Source organism: Rhinatrema bivittatum, chromosome 1 (assembly GCF_901001135.1).
Source record: "Rhinatrema bivittatum chromosome 1, aRhiBiv1.1, whole genome shotgun sequence".
Lineage (NCBI taxonomy): Eukaryota > Metazoa > Chordata > Amphibia > Gymnophiona > Rhinatrematidae > Rhinatrema > Rhinatrema bivittatum.
In genome coordinates, this window is record NC_042615.1 from 446,816,247 (window position 1) to 446,836,239 (window position 19,993).

The window sequence follows — 19,993 nt, forward strand, 5'->3', positions numbered from 1 at the left end:
ATGTGGCCATCCTATCATTAGAAGAAGGCCTGCACTGGACGCAGTGCTGGGTACCAAAAAATAAGTGTGTGCTGCAGCATTGCAAATACTGTGCATGTTCTTGTGCTTTGTGCTTTCCCCATCTTTCACATTCAGCACTGTAGTCACTTTAAGAGACTTTAGATTGGGTCTGTCCTTTGTTACCATTTGTGACAGAGGTTACATGCTCTGCTTCTGTGTATGTATATAGATATATATAATATATAATATATATATATATAGAGAGAGAGAGGTCCACATTCAAAAGCCATTTGGATGGATAACTCAAAAGTTATCCATCTAAATGGCAAAATAGGCATAGCCAGTCATTTACCCGGCTAAATTATAGCCAGATAAATAGTTATCCGACTGTAATTTAGCCGGATAAAAACGGGTGTTACAGGGAATACCTGGGAGGGGTTGAATTATCTGGCTAACTTTGCCGGATATCACATATTATCCAGTTTTGTTAACCAAATAACTTTAGGTCTGCTTCTGAGCAGGTCTAAAGTTATCCAGCTTTGTATAGATGGATAACTTGCTACTTATCTGGATATGTAGCACTTTTGCTATGGCCTGATTTCCCCTCTCCCCCACCCCCTTTAAGGATGATTTGTTAGGTCTTGTGTCCCCCTAGCCCACAGTATATAAATATAAAAATGTGCTAAGATTGCAACAGCTGTCCTACCCTTCTCCTCTCCCCCCCCCCCCCAGTCAACAAACCCCTTCCTAAGAGCAACCAAGGGCAGGGCCTCCCATCGCCCCCCGCAATATAATTGTATGTGTATGGGGGGTTGGGCAATATTGCAGAGGGAGGGGGGATGGGATAGCTGCAGCGATCTCAGCATATTTTTTATATTTATGTGCAAAGGGATGGGGGAACGCAAGGCCCGATGGGGCATCTTTAATGATATGGGGGAAGCGAGGAAATCAGGCTATAGATCCCTTTATTTCTTCTTTCTTTTTTGTATAACGAAAGTGCTCCTTACCCAAAAATCTTTTGAAGATATCTGGATACGAAGAAAGTTATCCAGCCACACAAGTCCGGATAATTTAAAAACTTAAATGGCTATATTCAAACATAGCCTTTTAGGTGACATTTATTGGGATGTTTATCCCGCTGAATATATGGGACAAATTATCCGACTAACTTCAGACAGATAACTTGTTCTTTAAGTGGCCTCATGGTGTCTGGATCAGTTGCGATGAAGGCTATACTACGTTTCTCTCAGTATGACAAAATGTAAGTGCATAGATTACTAATTTCTATAATCTGACTGTTGTCTACCTCTTAGCTGATAGAGTTTGGAGTGTTTAAGCTGGCATCCTGTAGAAGGAGTGTTAATTTGGTGACTTGTGTTATTGCTACTGGCCTTAGTGTTACTTCAAAGATTGCACTGTAGAGGAGGGAGTTTATGGCGCTGTAATGGAGCTCATTCCAATTAAATAAAAGGGAAATGGTCCTAGATAACATTTCCCCACTTAAATAGAGTTCTTTCGGTGGACACCTACTATCTGTAGGGTGTGTTTCAGGTTTGGATGCCACTGTGTGTACTTTCCTATAAAGGAGAGACCCACAAACTATTTCCCATCAAATTATACTGCTTAAATGATGCTGTTGCTACATATTCAAACTGTTGGTGTTGGTGAGCTTTAAATGATCTCTTTGTGCTTTAGCCTGTAGTCCTGATTTCAACACTTTAAAGATCTCTGGTACACTGTTTCTCACTTTGTGGTATGTAGATCGCTGGCTATGCTTGGCCTCGTCTTTAGACAGGAACTATTTCCATAGATTGGGGAGATCTTGTGGGTTTTGCATGTGGCAGCCTTTTAGTCAACAATCCCAGGGTCCATGATGCTATGTTGGTATGTAACAGATCCGTGGCACATGTTAGGAAGTGGGGAGAACCAATGCCCCAATACTTGGCATATAGCAAGCATTATATTGCCAGATCCTGTAATGTAAGGTCAGGCTCTGCGTATCTATGATGAAAAATCTAAAGGTCATTGAAAATCATCTTGAAGAGGTGGCCTTCTGGTAACACCCTTGTTGCTCTCCTTGCAAAGTTGGGAATCTGCTTGCCTGCATGTTGTATATGTGTTCCTTTGAGCAGAACCTTTCATATGTGGATGTTTATCATGCAGTCTTTCTGTCCACTGTTCCCGAGAGATGTTAGTAAAGGATCATGAGAGAAATAATGGTTGCTGTCAAGGTTTTTGCTGGACTCTGAGATTACTGCTAATAGACTTCATGAGGGGATATCTTTGAGGGTTTCTAGGGGAAAGATGTGGTCAATGGATGTGTGTGGTGGCAAATTTGGTCCTTGCACCTCGGTGGAGACATTGACTGAGTGCTTAGAAGAGCAGGAAGCATATATGGAGGTGTTCACCGAACACACAGCAATTATTTTTCTGTGTACACCTATCACCTAATAATTCACAGGCATTGTGGTACGAAAATACTCCCTTCACTTCATGAATAATGGAAGCGGTCTGAATTTTGAATCAACAAATATGATATGCCAAGTGACACATGGCTTGCCACACATCACTATATCCTCAATCATATAAGTATATAATCTGAATCCAATGTAAAGAAGGAGTGGTATTCAATTGTCTAACAGTTTAAATATTCAAAAATAAATGGTATTAATTCTCAGAATACACAAACAGTGAATCACACAACAGTGTTTTAAAGTCCAACTTGTCACAGTCCATGTTTTGAACAAACTGCGTTGGGAGGGACCTGGGGTCGAAGCTTACATTCTTACAGATTCTTAGCCATATGGTTTTGTGGACATGAATGACTAAAGGATATCCTTGAATGTGTTTTTAAGCTGTTGTCATGTGGTGGCCCTTTTTCCTCCACTGCACAGACAAACACTATTAAGAGCTGTGTTGTGTCTTGTAGATCCGGTGTGACCTCTTATGCTGTATGGGTCTGGGCACTGGACTCATAACATGGTGTACCAGCTACACAGCTTGTTACACTTGGTGTGCCCGACATGAGCAAGCAATTAATCTGCCATACCAAGAAACAGAAACAGGGCCTCTATACATAACAGGCAAACAGAAGCTGGAGAAGATTTGGGGGAATGGATGGCATAAGTTGGGTGTGTGACTTCTCAAGCTATATCTTTTAATTTTTCCATTTTCTGACAGCATGACCGTCACAAGAAAGTATCTACCACTTCCTTTCCCCTCTTGACATAGGTAACAGGGATTGGGGGTAGGAGTGGGGATAAAGTCTCTCATATGACCTTGGAAATGTCTGCCTACCAGCCTCTCGCATCCAGTTGTCAGCTGTCAAACTGAAAGAGGGAAGATATCCCTATAAGAATGGACCAGTTAAAGGAAGCTCTGTGACTGTTCTCTCCAGGAGATAAGATGAGCTTCTTTAATGACGGCAGTCAGAAATTGTGTGCTGTCCCTAAGACTGCTAATAGGTCTGAGTGAGCACAGCATGCTCCTGATGCTGCATGTTGGATAACATCTTACAATGTCATGATCACACTTATGTTGGCTGGATTTGTGTTTAAAAGAAACACAGGGATGTGAAAAGTTGGCACCATCTATGCTACATTCTCGGCATCATCAAAAGTGGTGGGTGAAATGGCCAAGGTCAGGGACGATGACATAGCCCAGCACAAGCCTAATTTTTTTTGTATCAAAACAAACATGACATACTGTAAATGGCAATAGCTTGATAAAGCTTACACACTGTTCACACTCTCTAACACATGACTTTTGGGAACAGAGTGAACCGCTTGCCCTGGAAGTCAAAGCTATATATCTTTGTTGGTGGTGGTGGTGGTCGGAGGGGACGCTGATGTAATTCTTCTAGTGCAATGACCACTCTAGTTGTCACCATTAATAGCAAGGAGGTCAATATTCAAAGCCATTTAGATGGATAACTCACACATTATCCATCTAAATGGCAGGTTTTGCGATATTCAGTCACTTTTCCAGCAATAATTTAGCTGAATTAAAAAGAGATGTACTGGGGACAATCCAAGGCATACCACAGTTATACGCCTAACTTAGCTGAATTTCAGTTATATAAGCTGGATAACTTTAGACCTGCTTCAGAGGTCTTGTGTAGCCGGATAACTAGATATTTAACTGGATATCTTCAAAAGATATCCAGTTAAGTGGAAATCCTTAAAAGAAACAAAAAAGAAAACAGAGTCATGGGCCTGCTGGCCCATTCTCAGCAATGAACATGTACACTGGTAAAATATGCTATTACCAACAAGCCTTTCCTAAAGAGACGGGAGGGTAGAGAGAAAATAAGTACAGAGAAACGCAGATGAGAATGAACACAACAAAAAGTGCATGATCCTACAACGAAGAAGTAAACCAAAAAGAAAAAGTAACTCAATAATACACCAGGACAAGACCATCACTACTCAAACATTGATTTTATTAATGAATTTGTAACCGTACTTATTTGGCACCTGTTAAAATGCATGGTAACCTACCTATACATATCTTACTTTGTGCCTATTTGTAAACCGTTGCGATGGTACCTAACTTAGCGACGGTATAGAAAAGTTTTTAAATAAATAATAAATACCAAAGTAATGCTGGAAGTGTCTGCGATCCTATTGTACTGTGATCCTGGCTATAGAAAGGGGATGCAATTCAGGTACTGAATGGGTAGGAGAGATTCTGGGGCAGGGTAGTGGCATGGGGGGGGGGGCAAGAAGGCACTATTTCTTGGTGTATTTAGCGGGAAGCGGGAGTGCTGCAGGGCTGGGCCCAGCTGGGACCAATATCTGATGCATTTTGAAATTACAAGGGGTTGAGAGAGGAGGTCCTGGCCAACAGGGAGGGTTCAGACTTTTGTGGTGGGAAGTAGGAATTGGGCCGGGAGGCCCATGAATGTGTGTGTATGTGTGTGGTTTTTTTTTTTTTTTTTTAAAGGATCACCACATAAATGGACAGCTTCTGAAGATGTCTGGTTAAGTAGCTAGCTGTTCTGTCACATAAGGCCATATAACTTTAGACCTAACCAGTCAAATTCAAATGCAGGCTGGTTAGGCTTAAAGTTATTCGGCTATATGTACCTGGATAACTTTAGGCTGGCATTTTCAGTGGGACGTTTATCCACTGAATATATGGGACAAGTTATCCAGCTAAATTTTGCCCAATAACTTGTCCACTGAACAGCTTACTGAATCTGGAACTCATGGTATGTGGGACCCCCATTCATTCCGGGATGACATCCCCCATGGAAATCTACATATAGCGCTACCTTCATAAACAGCAGCTGTTATAGGATAGATCATACTATGTCAAATGACAGACGTTTCTTGGAGGATGATAGTAATGTTTGTTACTGCCAGCACGACAGTTGAGATATATATATATATAGAGAGAGAGAGAGAGAGAGAGAAATTATGAAGTGTCAGTTCGTTGTTGCCTTTCTGGAGAATAGTAGGTGTCCTTTGTCTTGTCTTTCAGGAGTTCTCCCAGCTCTTCAGGCTAGGCCCTGCTGTGTGTTGGCGCGCTAACCCGGGATTAGTAATTTAATGTTGGTAGGCTTCCTCTTTTGGGAAGGTGTCTCTGTCATATTCAGACATTTCATTGTTTTATAAATGCTCTATAAAATAGCAGCTCCAGAGAATAATCCCAGCACTTGCACCTGGGTAGAGAGGACCTAGCAAGGGGAAGAGAAAGGTGAGGAGTTATAGTGGTGGCCCTCTTTCATGCCTTGGACGGTTAGCTGTTATGTAATTTTGGGCTGCTATAGATGATGACTAAAATTTGTATCTTATTTGGAAATATTACCCTCTATTTCAGTGAAGTAAATCTCCTAAGGTGGGGTATTACATTTTAGCATGGCAGTTTACAGTCAGGGATCATTAGCAGCTTAACTAAAGAAAAGGTGCACAGTAAGGACTAAATTAGAGGAAAAGCTACTATCCTGACTGAAATTAACTGGATGATCAGAGCTTCCAGTACATCCACTGTTATATATAAATTGTACGTATTTACATAACATCTCAGAAAAATGAAATGTTGTTGCAGCACTCAAAGCTGCTGCCATACAGAGGTCAATTCTCAGTTGCTGTGTAGCTCAGCTAGTTAGCCGGATAAACATATCCAGTTAACCAGTAGAGTATATTCAGCGTAGGGTTGAATTAGGGTTGTCAATCTGGCTCCAGATTTTCAGGACAGGTTGACCCGGTCCTGGTTTTACCCCATTACATGCTGGGAGTTATTCTGATTTACCTATTGCATTCCCTAAGAAAATCAAGACTATAAGTATCTGCATGCAGGAGAGTAAAACCAGGACCAGATCAACCTGTCCTGAAAATCTGGAGCCAATTGGCAACCCTAATTCAGTGGCATGACCCCACACCGCTGAATAATCCTAGATATCTTAAAGTTAACTGGCTAACTTTAGGACAGGCCTATGGGCCAACCAGAGTAACCCTCATAGGTCAAGTGGCTAACTCCGAAAAACTGCATAACTTATGCGGCTGCTGCACCCAGAAACGCCTCCCGTCTGCCCCTTTTCAGTTATTAGTCTAAATGGCTTCTGAGTATCGGCCTCTCAGTTTATTGCTGTCAGTGTAGTTCACTGCATGCATGGGGTAAGTTTATGCTGCTTTATCAGGTGGAGAAAGTAATGCGTTAGGTATGAATGTGGTGACTGAAGAGCCACATTTTTACTTACTTACTGAGGTGGTCATGGGCATGAATTGGAAAGAGCTATTCTGGGAGAAAGGGCAGGTGCTATTCCCAAGAAGGATCCTTGGTGGGAAGCAGTTCTGAACATTTCTGTAAACTTCGGGTTTGTTAAGTGAGAACCACTTGAGGCTCTGAGTGAACTGGTGGACATGTATAAGGATAGTGTTGCTCTAAAATATATATCTCTGCCTCCTCATGGAGCTCAGACAATCCGTGCCAGGACTGATCATTTCTTGTGAACTGTAGCCAGTGTATGTTGTATCTATTTCTTTCAATTGTGCCCTATATGTCTTCCTGGTTCACAGTCTGATGTGACTTTAGTAGATTATGCTAGAGATTTGGAGGCACTCTCCTTCCAGAACCTTTCATAGATTAAGAAATCACTGGGCGTTAGTTTGGGATGGATATTTTATAGTCTGGGAGAACCATTAGCAGAGGAATGGTCGATCATTGAGTAACTTGGACCAGCATCTATGACCTTGGGTACTGCATATAGGTTGGAGAAGAAGAGTCTGAAGTAGCCTACTAGAAACCCTCAATATAATACCCATGCAGGGAAATAAGCCTTAAAGGAGTCCTCCTAAGGGACATTTCTCTTGGGAGAAGGGGATTGGGGCTCATTGCCTTAGCAGGAAGCTAATAGATATTGTGCCCTGGCATGAGCCTAGGAGATATACAACAGTACTAGTCTTATTCGTAATATTTGTGTGTCTGTTTTACTATGAGATAGAAAGTAAAGGCATCAACATTTGGGGACCTGAAACTTGGACCATTTTGGTATACTCCTCCTCTCTTTAGCTATTGGTACCCTTCCCTCCCCTCCCCTCAGGGCAAAGAGCCATTGTGATTGTGCGCTGAGACTTACCCGCTTTACATTGTGTAAACACTGTTAGCATTGTGAAAAGCAGAGGAGGGCTTATAATCGACTCTTGGATCTCTGCTGTATCAGCTCTTGGGGGAGTGCCCTGCAACCATCTCTGGGGGTCAGAGTATAGATACTCCAGTATGTAGAGAACTTCTATATCACCACATTTTGTTGCTTGCACTAGCCTCCACTGTTCAGATGCAGGAAGAAGGCCTCCATTGAGGCAGCAGGATTTGTATGGTGAGCCAGTATACAAGCTGTCATAGCATATACGTTGTGTGGCATTTAAAAAGTGTTTGATGGAAAGAGGAATGAGCAGTGGTACTTAGAGGTTCCTTTGTCACTAACAAAAGGCCTTGCAGCCTACAACCTGGGAGAGGGGAGGAGGTATTCTCCAAAGCAGCACACTACTGTCTGGAAAGGGTTGTCTCAGTGGAGTAAAGGATTGTAGTAAAGTTGTTGCTGTTATTACAAGTTCTCTGTGCCTGTTTCCTGGCTGATGTCAGGGAAAGAGCAGTGCTTCCCTGCCAGCAGTACAAGGCGGGACAGCAGTGTCTAGCCATCTGAGAACTGAGCTCTTTTTCTTGAGGATGTTACGTCATTGTTGTAGGGAGGAAAGATTGCCCATAATTCCAGCTCTGGAGGAGGAGATGAAATGCACCACATCAGTGCTGCTTGTGTGGGTATACACAAGAGAGTCACAAACTGTGAGTACACCATGTGAAAAAGAGTGAGAGAGCGAGGCAGCAAGAGACATTTCCGCTGGTAACATAGGGCCATGGAGGTGCAGCCTCCCCCAATCTGAAACTCCATGCCCTGGGCCAGAGATGAGACTGCGTGATGACAGGGCTGCGACAGTGTGACTCCCTCCAATATTAGGGTCTACAATTCCTGAAACATGGGGCAACATGCAAAAGAACTAAGCCAGTGCCATGGTAGCTGACTGACTATGTCTGAAGGTACAGAGAAGTCTTGAAAAGAGTTGATTGTTAGGTTAGAGTAGACTGTAGCAGAATAAATATCTGCCAGTGAAATGGAGGACCCTCCATCAAGGGATATCAGTGCAAAGATCAGCAAGTAACAAGGAAAAAAAAAGACATGATACCAGATAATACTTTTGAAATATGTGACCAATTTTATGGCATCAGCACGTACTCACGGTTGCTGCAATGAATGAGTCTTTGCCATTAACAATAACAAAGCACAAGATATATAAGCAGATATATAAAAGTGACAGCACAGGTTTTATCTTTGTGTGAAACAGCAACAAACAATGTCACAAAAGGCTTATGTAAATGGGCATAAAATTCATCTTATGCTTATATCTCAAATGAATACAGCAAAGAACACGTCATGTAGAAATGGCAACCCAATATAAAGATTTACAAGGACAAGGGACAGCAGATGCAACAAGTAAAACAGTAAGCATTGAAGCAATGTTTGCCCACAAACAGTACATGTTGTGCACATGCATATGCACTGGAGCGGGGTCTAGCTGTTGTGTTCTGGTGGATTAGTGTGCCCTTAGGCCTCAGCCTGACCCAGACCTTCCGGACTGAGCCAAGGGTTGACAGTGGCTCCACGTGGCTGAACAATCTGCCCTCGACCAGGCCGGCAAGCTCCCATGGCCAACATCCAAGGATGATGGAAGGTGAATGGTCCTCCGACCATTCCGGGCGCTTTCGGACCTACTGCGAACAGCATAGAGCAGCAGGCCTGGCCTGAGGTTGAGGGCAGACGGGCCTTAACATGACAACATGACTATAACTGATGCGACGGCATCCAAACGAAGACACGTGGCTGATGCAACGGCATCCAGGGATGAGACTCTTGACATCCACAAAGGCAACACGAGGCATGGACATTGGCACTGTCTCTCAGGGCGCCCTACTCAGGCCACCCGTGGGACTGAGTCACGGACCACCCTGTCCGTTATGCGCCCTACACAGCCCCAAAGGCTGGTCACGGACCACGACGGGAGCGGGACAGCACAGGAACACACATCCGGGACATGACGGCTCAGGAGCACAGGACAACCGTCAACCGGCAGGCTAGTCCACTCGGGAGTACTGCATCTGAGGGACCCCCGGCCTACCGGTACCAGAAGGCTCGAGAGCGAAGACGAGGCATGGCGTAGGAAAGAACATCAAGGAAGGCAGGAACACTAGGATGTGGAAGATCATGAAGACACCTGGACATGGACCTCAGGCACGAAGACTTGACATGGCTTGACAAGAGGACATCACGGTGAGGAGCTCCACAAGACTGGAAGACCTTACAAGGGCTCTGGCAGGTAGGAGCCTCCAGAGCGAAGACTCCACGACGATGCAAGGCCAGGAACAACAGATGAAGCAGCCCTTTATAGAGCTGAAGCAGGAAACAGTCATCAAGGTGGGGCCAAGACACTTCCTGTGTCTGGCCCTTTAAATCTTGAGAGAAGACGCGGCCGCGCGCCTAGGAGAAGAGCAGGAGTTGTGCAGGACCGCGGACAGCGGCCTGCACCGACGCACGATGTCAGAAGAGGCAGGGCTGGCCTGGGACACAGGCCTGACATCGGCAGCAGCTCCAGCCGCTGTAGGAGGCCCCGGGGGTGGCTCCTACCGCTACTCCAGCCTGGGGCTGCGGCCTGGGCGCCACGAAGAGGAAGTCAGCGTCGGGGGCTGTCCCATCCTTGAAAAAGGCCGCGGCTCCGGCCGCGGAGGACAAGATGGTGCAGGGCGGCCTCCGGGCCCCTTGGGCAAGCCAATGGCAGCGTCCTGCCGCGCCGGCGAAGAAGTCATGGTGAGGTAAGTGAGCTTGCTCACGGGGGAAACCCATGGGCAGCGCGATTCATGACAGTACCCCCTCCTCAAAGCCCCCCTTCCTCAAGCCTCCTGTCAACAGCTCAAGGATAAGGGTATCAGTCCATACCGGATGGAGGTATTCGAGGGTCCCAAAAAAAATGGAAGCTGGTAACTCCAGGGACAGCATGAACAAAACAAGGCAAAGGCAGCAGAAAAATAGAAGACAAAGCACAAAAAACCAGACAAGAACAAGACAAAACAGAGCACACCACACAAGCACAAGAGACACAACGAGAGACCAAGAGCAGACGAGACTAAGGGAACACGAGACCAAGTGAACGCGCAAGTGGTGACCATGCGAGCAGCGACCGACAACACAAAACACAAAAGAGGGAGCGAGGGAACGGACAGCAAGGGAACAGAGAGCAAGGGAGCGGAGAGCGAAGGAGCAGAGAGCAAGGGAGTGGAGAGTGAAGGAGCTCAAAGAGCGAAAGAGCCAAGAGCGAGAGAGCGGAAAGCAAAAGAGCGAAGAGCGAGGAAGGGAAACGAGGGAACGGGAACACGGGAACAAGGATGGGGAACACACAAACGGAACCCAACAAGCAGGAAAGAAACAAAGGGAAAACAAACAAACAAGCACACACACACAGCACAGACAATACAAAACAGACAAACGAGCAACAAGCAAGGACCAACAAAAAGCACCCAGAAATACCAAGAAGACCTGGGGGAGGGAACCCAGGGCGGGCAAAAGAAAACCAGCAAAACCAGTGGGGGTGCAGGTGCCTCCTGCAGGTTGTAAACCCCAATCTGGCAACAAGATGACAAAAAGTCTGGAGCAGGCGCCTCCTGCAGGTCGTTAAAAAAAGAATCCAGACAACTGGCGCCTCCAGCAGGTCATGACTATGGCAAACAGGCACCTCCAGTAGGTCGTACACAGAACAATCCTGAAAAAACTTTTTCCGGTCCCATAGACAGTCCAGGACATGGAAACAAGACTCTGGAACAAGGTGAAGATATCGGCGGGGCACCACCGTCGGGCACATGGCCTTGCATTCTGTTGTGTTCTGGTGGATTAGTGTGCCCTTAGGCCTTAGCCCGACCCAGACCTTCCGGACCAAGCCAAGGGTTGACAGTGGCTCCGCGTGGCTGAACAATCTGCCCTCGACCAGGCCGGCAAGCTCCCATGGCCAACATCCAAGGATGATGGAAGGCGAATGGTCCTCCAACCATTCCGGGCCCTTTCGGACCTGCTGTGAGCAGCATGGAGCAGTAGGCCTGGCCTGAGGTTGAGGGCAGACGGGCCTTGACATGAAGACATGACTATGACTGATGCGACGGCATCCAGACGAAGACACATGGCTGATGCAACGGCATCCAAGGACGAAGACACATGGCTGATGCAACGGCATCCAGGGACGAGACTCTTGACATCCACAATGGCAACACGAGGCATGGACATTGGCACTGTCTCTCAGGAACCCTACTCAGGCCACCCGCAGGACTAAGTCGCGGACCACCCTGTCCGTTACGTGCCCTACACAGCCCCATAGGCTGGTCACGGACCACGACGGGACAGCACAGGAACACACATCCGGGACATGACGGCTCAGGAGCACAGGACAACCGTCCACTGGCAGGCTAGTCCACTCAAGAGTACTGCATCTGAGGGACCCCCGGCTTACCGGTACCAGAAGGCTCGAGAGCGAAGACGAGGCGTGGCATAGGAAAGAACATCAAGGAAGGCAGGAACACTAGGACGTGGAAGATCACGAAGAGTTGACATGGCATGACAAGAGGACATCACGGTGAGGAGCTCCACAAGACTGGAAGACCTTACAAGGGATCTGGCAGGTAGGAGCCTCCAGAGCGAAGACTCCACGACGATGCAAGGCCAGGAACAACAGATGAAGCAGCCCTTTATAGGGCTGAAGCAGGAAACAGTCATCAAGGTGGGGCCAAGACACTTCCTGTGTCTGGCCCTTTAAATCTTGAGAGAAGACGTGGCCGCGTGCCTAGGAGAAGAGCAGGAGCTGTGCAGGACCGCGGACAGTGGCCTGCACCGACGCACGACGTCAGAAGAGGCAGGGCTGGCCTGGGACGCAGGCCCGACATCGGCAGCGGCTCCAGCTGCTGCAGGAGGCCCCGGGGGCAGCTCCTGCTGCTACTCCAGCCCGGGGCTGTGGCCTGGGTGCCGTGAAGAGGAAGTCAGCGTCGGGGGTGGTCCCAGCCCTGAAGAAGGCTGCGGCTCCGGCCGCAGAGGACAAGATGGTGCAGGGCGGCCTCCGGGCCCCGTGGGCAAGCCGACGGCGGCGTCCTGCCGCGTCGGCGAAGAAGGCATGGTGAGGTAAGTGAGCCTTCTCGCGGGGGAAACCCGCGGGCAGCATGATTCATGACACTAGCAGTCAAGAATCACAGGCTATGCAGTTGTATTCTGTTAGTATATGGATGTCCAGGAAACCCTAACATAGGTTATAGACAGGAAACATGTAGCTGGAGACCTTACACAGGTAAATGGAGACTAGAGACAGGCCAGATTGACAAGCTAAAGAGTAGCAAATCAACTGGTCCAGATGATATACACCCCAGGGTTCTGAAGAAACTCAAAAATAAAATTTCAGATCTATTAGTTAAAATTTGTAACCTATCATTAAAATCATCCATTGTACCTGAGGACTGGAGGGTGGCCAATGTAACCCCAATATTTAAAAAGGGCTCCAGGGGCAATCCAGGAAACTATGGACCAATGAGCCTGACTTCAGTGTAGGGAAAAATAGTGTAAACTATTCTAAAGATCAAAATCACAGAGCCTAAAGAAAGACATGGTTTAATGTAACACAGTCAGCATGGATTTGCTCAAGGAAAGTCTTGCCTCACAAATCTGCTTCATTTTTTTGAAGGGGTTAATAAACATGAGGATAAAGATGAGCTAGTAGATGTAGTGTATTTGGATTTTTAGAAGGCATTTTACAAAGTCCCTCATGAGAGGCTTCTAAGAAAACTAAAAAGACATGGGATAGGAGATGTTGTCCTTTCATGGATTATAAACTGGTTGAAAGACAGGAAACAGAAAGTAGGATTAAATGGTCAAATTTTCTCAGTGGAAAATAGTAAACAGTGGAGTGCCTCAGGGATCTGTATTGGACCGTTGCTTTTCAATATATTTATAAATGATTCTGGAAAGGAATAAGATGAATGAGGTAATCAAGTTTGCAGATGATACAAAATTATTCAGAGTACTTGCAGGAGGAACTTGCGAGACTGGAAGATTGGACATCCAAATGGCAGATGAAATTTAATATGGACGTGCAAGGTGATGCAAATAGAGAAAAATAATCCTTGCTATAGTTACACGATGTTAGGTTCCATATTAGCAGCTACCACCCAGGAAAAAGATCTAGGCGTCATAGTGGATAACACATTGAAATCGTCGGTTCAGTGTGCTGCAGCAGTCAAAAAAGCAAACAGAATGTTAGGAAATATTAGGAAGGGAATGGTGAATAAAATGGAAAATGTCATAATGCCTCTGTATCGCTCCAATGTGAGACCTCATCTTGAGTACTGTGTACAATTCTGGTCGCCCACATCTCAAAAAAGATATAGTTGTGATGGAGAAGGTACAGAGAAGGGCAACCAAAATGATAAAGGGGATGGAACAAATTCCCTATGAGGAAAGGCTAAAGAGGTTAGGGCTGTACAGCTTGGAGAAGAGATGGCTGAGGGGGGATATGATAAGGGTCTTTAAAATCATGAGAGGTCTAGAAAAGATACATTTAATTGGTTATTTACTCTTTCAGATAATAGAAGGACTAGGGGGCACTCCAAGAAGTTAACAAGTAGCACATTTAAAACTAATCAGAGAATTGTTTTTTTCACTCAACACACAATTAAGCTCTGGAATTTGTTGCCAGATGATGTGGTTAGTGCAGATAGTGTAGCTGGGTTTAAAAAGGGATTGGATAGGTTCTTGGAGGAGAAGTCCATTACCTGTTATTAATCAAGTTGACTTAGAGTATAGCTATTGCTATTACTGGCATCCGTAGCATGGAATATACTTAGTTTTGGGTACTTGCCAGGTACTTGTAACCTGGATTGGCCACTTTTGGAAACAGGATGCTGGGCTTGATGGACCCTTGGTCTGAACCAGTATGGCATGTTCTTATGTTCTTAGAGACAGGAGACCAGAGACATTCAGTAAATAAACATGTGGATAAAGGTGAGCCAGTTGACTCAGTGCATCTGGATTTTCAGAAACCATTTGACAAAGTCCCTCATGAGAGACTCTTGAGGAAATTAAAAAGTCATGGGATTGGAGGCAATAATCTATTGTGGATTGAGAACTGAATAAAAGAAAGAAAACTGAGTTGGGCTAAATGGTCATTTTTCTCAAAGAATAGTGGAATGTTCTGAGACCACTGCCTTGTAACATATTTATAAACTAGCGAAGCATGGTAAAGTAGTCTGGTCTATAATAACATGTGTGTGTGAGTATGTGTGTGCAGGTATTTGTGCCTGTATGGTTGTGTGTGTGTGTGTTTGAGGGAGCATGTACCTGTGCCTGTGTGTGTTGAGGGCCTGAAACTGCCTGTGTGTGTCTGTCTACCTGTGTGTGTGTGTCTGTTTGTGGGGGTTGTATCTATGTGTTTGTGTTTGCCTATACCTGCCTCTGTGTGTGTGTGTGCGTGCAATTTCATGCGCTTGTGTGCGCATCTGCATGCTTGTATGCACTTCTGCACACTACTGCGAGCTTATGTGCATGTTTTTGTGAGCTTGTTTGTGTGTGTCTATGCCTGCCTGTCCCTGTGTGTGGGAGCATGGAGACAGGGCTTCACAGAAAGAGCAAATTAGCAAACATTACCCAGCATTACTCAGGTTGTCTGGTTAATAAAACCCTGTGTGTGTATGTCTGTAGATGTGCACTTGTACCGGTGCCTGTGGGTGTGGGGGGGGGGGGGGGGTCTATGCTTGTATGTGTGGGTGCATGTGCCTATGTATGTGTACCTGTGTAACTGTGTGTCTGCCTGCATGTGCGTTCCTGTGCTTGTGTGCACCAGTGTATATGCATGCGTGTGTTTGTGCCTGTGCGTGATCACAATGTGTTTTGCAGAGCTTATTGTCTTTGCATGTGAGGTTATAGATATATATATAGATTACCTCACTCTCTCTATATATATAGATATATATATAGATATTAGGGATGTGAATCGTTTTTCAATGATTAAAATTATCGTCCGATAATGTTAATATCGTCTTAAATCGTTATAGAACACGATACAATAGAAATTCTAACGATTTATCGTAAAAAATCGTTAAATCGTGTTAGTGCGCACTAACGGGAGTTAGTGCGCACTAACTGAAAATGATACAAATAAACACTTTCCAGGTCACTGAAGGTCAGTTAGGAATGAATATGTGTTCCTATTGGCTGGCTGCCCTCTTATCTATTGATGTTACCAAGGTTACCACTGAGGTGATGGTTGGGGGGATGGGAAATGGAACTGGAAACTCACGAACACCAACAGAAAATGAAACAAAGTGTTCACACTTCCCAGGTCAGTAAAGGTCACTTAGGAATGAATATGTATTCCTATTGTCTGGCTGTGCTCTTATCTATTGATGTTACCAAGGCTAACACTGAGGTAATGGTTGAGGGGATGTGAAATGGAAACAGTTGGAAGCTTGACAAAAAAAGTAATGTAATGATCAGCACTCACGTGACTAGAACTTGTTTGTTTATTATTTTTGTTAGCAGGCACCTGAAATGCTAGTGCATGTTGAATTTGCCAATCACTGTGCATTTTAGAAAGGTGGTCCTGGCTGGAACTGTACACAGTTCAAATATATGTAATTGATTGTTGGTAAGTGTAGATATTAAGTGATTTTCCTGCACACAGTGCCCTAACCCTGGCACCAGGGGTGTTGTGATCTTCCTGCACACAGTGCCCTAACCCTGATACCAGTCTGAGACAGCTCCCTCCCTGCATTACTAGTGAGAGGCTGGCTTCACAGACAGGGAGGAGCTGCCTGACCCTCACTCCTGACTTCCCCCATGTCCCAGCTAGTGAATGGTGTGTGGGTGAGGGGGGGGGGGGGGGAGGATGGTGAAGTCTGAGACAGCTCCCTCCCTGCATTACTAGTGAGAGGCTGGCTTCACAGACAGGGGGGAGCTGCCTGACCCTCACTCCTGACTTCCCCCATGTCCCAGCTAGTGAATGGTGTGTGGGTGAGGGGGGGGGGGGAAGGATGGTGAAGTCTGAGACAGCTCCCTCCCTGCATTACTAGTGAGAGGCTGGCTTCACAGACAGGGGGGAGCTGCCTGACCCTCACTCCTGACTTCCCCCATGTCCCAGCTAGTGAATGGTGTGTGGGTGAGGGGGGGGGGGGGGAGGATGGTGAAGTCTGAGACAGCTCCCTCCCTGCATTACTAGTGAGAGGCTGGCTTCACAGACAGGGGGGAGCTGCCTGACCCTCACTCCTGGCTTCCCCCATGTCCCAGCTAGTGAATGGTGTGTGGGTGAGGGGGGGGGGGGAGGATGGTGAAGTCTGAGACAGCTCCCTCCCTGCATTACTAGTGAGAGGCTGGCTTCACAGACAGGGGGGAGCTGCCTGACCCTCACTCCTGACTTCCCCCATGTCCCAGCTAGTGAATGGTGTGTGGGTGAGGGGGGGGGGGAGGATGGTGAAGTCTGAGACAGCTCCCTCCCTGCATTACTAGTGAGAGGCTGGCTTCACAGACAGGGGGGAGCTGCCTGACCCTCACTCCTGACTTCCCCCATGTCCCAGCTAGTGAATGGTGTGTGGGTGAGGGGGGGGGGGAGGATGGTGAAGTCTGAGACAGCTCCCTCCCTGCATTACTAGTGAGAGGCTGGCTTCACAGACAGGGGGGAGCTGCCTGACCCTCACTCCTGACTTCCCCCATGTCCCAGCTAGTGAATGGTGTGTGGGTGAGGGGGGGGGGGAGGATGGTGAAGTCTGAGACAGCTCCCTCCCTGCATTACTAGTGAGAGGCTGGCTTCACAGACAGGGGGGAGCTGCCTGACCCTCACTCCTGACTTCCCCCATGTCCCAGCTAGTGAATGGTGTGTGGGTGAGGGGGGGGAGGATGGTGAAGTCTGAGACAGCTCCCTCCCTGCATTACTAGTGAGAGGCTGGCTTCCCAGACAGGGGGGAGCTGCCTGACCCTCACTCCTGACTTCCCCCATGTCCCAGCTAGTGAATGGTGTGTGGGTGGGGGGGGGGGGGGGGAGGATGGTGAAGTCTGAGACAGCTCCCTCCCTGCATTACTAGTGAGAGGCTGGCTTCACAGACAGGGGGGAGCTGCCGGACCCTCACTCCTGACTTCCCCCATGTCCCAGCTAGTGAATGGTGTGTGGGTGAGGGAGGGGGGGGGGAGGAGGATGATGAAGTCTGAGACAGCTCCCTCCCTGCATTACTAGTGAGAGGCTGGCTTCACAGACAGGGGGGAGCTGCCTGACCCTCACTCCTGACTTCCCCCATGTCCCAGCTAGTGAATGGTGTGTGGGTGAGGGGGGGGGGGAGGATGGTGAAGTCTGAGACAGCTCCCTCCCTGCATTACTAGTGAGAGGCTGGCTTCACAGACAGGGGGGAGCTGCCTGACCCTCACTCCTGACTTCCCCCATGTCCCAGCTAGTGAATGGTGTGTGGGTGAGGGGGGGGGGAGGATGGTGAAGTCTGAGACAGCTCCCTCCCTGCATTACTAGTGAGAGGCTGGCTTCACAGACAGGGGGGAGCTGCCTGACCCTCACTCCTGACTTCCCCCATGTCCCAGCTAGTGAATGGTGTTGGTGTGTGGGTGAGGGGGGGGGGGATGGTGAAGTCTGAGACAGCTCCCTCCCTGCATTACTAGTGAGAGGCTGGCTTCACAGACAGGGGGGAGCTGCCTGACCCTCACTCCTGACTTCCCCCATGTCCCAGCTAGTGAATGGTGTGTGGGTGAGGGGGGGGGGGAGGATGGTGAAGTCTGAGACAGCTCCCTCCCTGCATTACTAGTGAGAGGCTGGCTTCACAGACAGGGGGGAGCTGCCTGACCCTCACTCCTGACTTCCCCCATGTCCCAGCTAGTGAATGGTGTGTGGGTGAGGGGGGGGGAGGATGGTGAAGTCTGAGACAGCTCCCTCCCTGCATTACTAGTGAGAGGCTGGCTTCACAGACAGGGGGGAGCTGCCTGACCCTCACTCCTGACTTCCCCCATGTCCCAGCTAGTCAATGGTGTGTGGGTGAGGGGGGGGGGGGGGAGGATGGTGAAGTCTGAGACAGCTCCCTCCCTGCATTACTAGTGAGAGGCTGGCTTCACAGACAGGGGGGAGCTGCCGGACCCTCACTCCTGACTTCCCCCATGTCCCAGCTAGTGAATGGTGTGTGGTTGAGGGGGAAGGGGGGGGGGATGGTGAAGTCTGAGACAGCTCCCTCCCTGCATTACTAGTGAGAGGCTGGCTTCACAGACAGGGGGGCGCTGCCTGACCCTCACTCCTGACTTCCCCCATGTCCCAGCTAGTGAATGGTGTGTGGGTGAGGGGGGGGGGGGGGAGGATGGTGAAGTCTGAGACAGCTCCCTCCCTGCATTACTAGTGAGAGGCTGGCTTCACAGACAGGGGGGAGCTGCCTGACCCTCACTCCTGACTTCCCCCATGTCCCAGCTAGTGAATGGTGTGTGGGTGAGGGGGGGGGGGGAGGATGGTGAAGTCTGAGACAGCTCCCTCCCTGCATTACTAGTGAGAGGCTGGCTTCACAGACAGGGGGGAGCTGCCTGACCCTCACTCCTGACTTCCCCCATGTCCCAGCTAGTGAATGGTGTGTGGGTGAGGGGGGGGGGGAGGATGGTGAAGTCTGAGACAGCTCCCTCCCTGCATTACTAGTGAGAGGCTGGCTTCACAGACAGGGGGGAGCTGCCTGACCCTCACTCCTGACTTCCCCCATGTCCCAGCTAGTGAATGGTGTGTGGGTGAGGGGGGGGGGAGGATGGTGAAGTCTGAGACAGCTCCCTCCCTGCATTACTAGTGAGAGGCTGGCTTCACAGACAGGGGGGAGCTGCCTGACCCTCACTCCTGACTTCCCCCATGTCCCAGCTAGTGAATGGTGTGTGGGTGGGGGGGGGGGGGGGGGAGGATGGTGAAGTCTGAGACAGCTCCCTCCCTGCATTACTAGTGAGAGGCTGGCTTCACAGACAGGGGGGAGCTGCCTGACCATCACTCCTGACTTCCCCCATGTCCCAGCTAGTGAATGGTGTGTGGGTGAGGGGGGGGGGGAGGATGGGGAAGTCTGAGACAGCTCCCTCCCTGCATTACTAGTGAGAGGCTGGCTTCACAGACAGGGGGGAGCTGCCTGACCCTCACTCCTGACTTCCCCCATGTCCCAGCTAGTGAATGGTGTGTGGGTGAGGGGGGGGGGGAGGATGGTGAAGTCTGAGACAGCTCCCTCCCTGCATTACTAGTGAGAGGCTGGCTTCACAGACAGGGGGGAGCTGCCTGACCCTCACTCCTGATTTCCCCCATGTCCCAGCTAGTGAATGGTGTGTGGGTGAGGGGGGGGGGAGGATGGTGAAGTCTGAGACAGCTCCCTCCCTGCATTACTAGTGAGAGGCTGGCTTCACAGATAGGGGGGAGCTGCC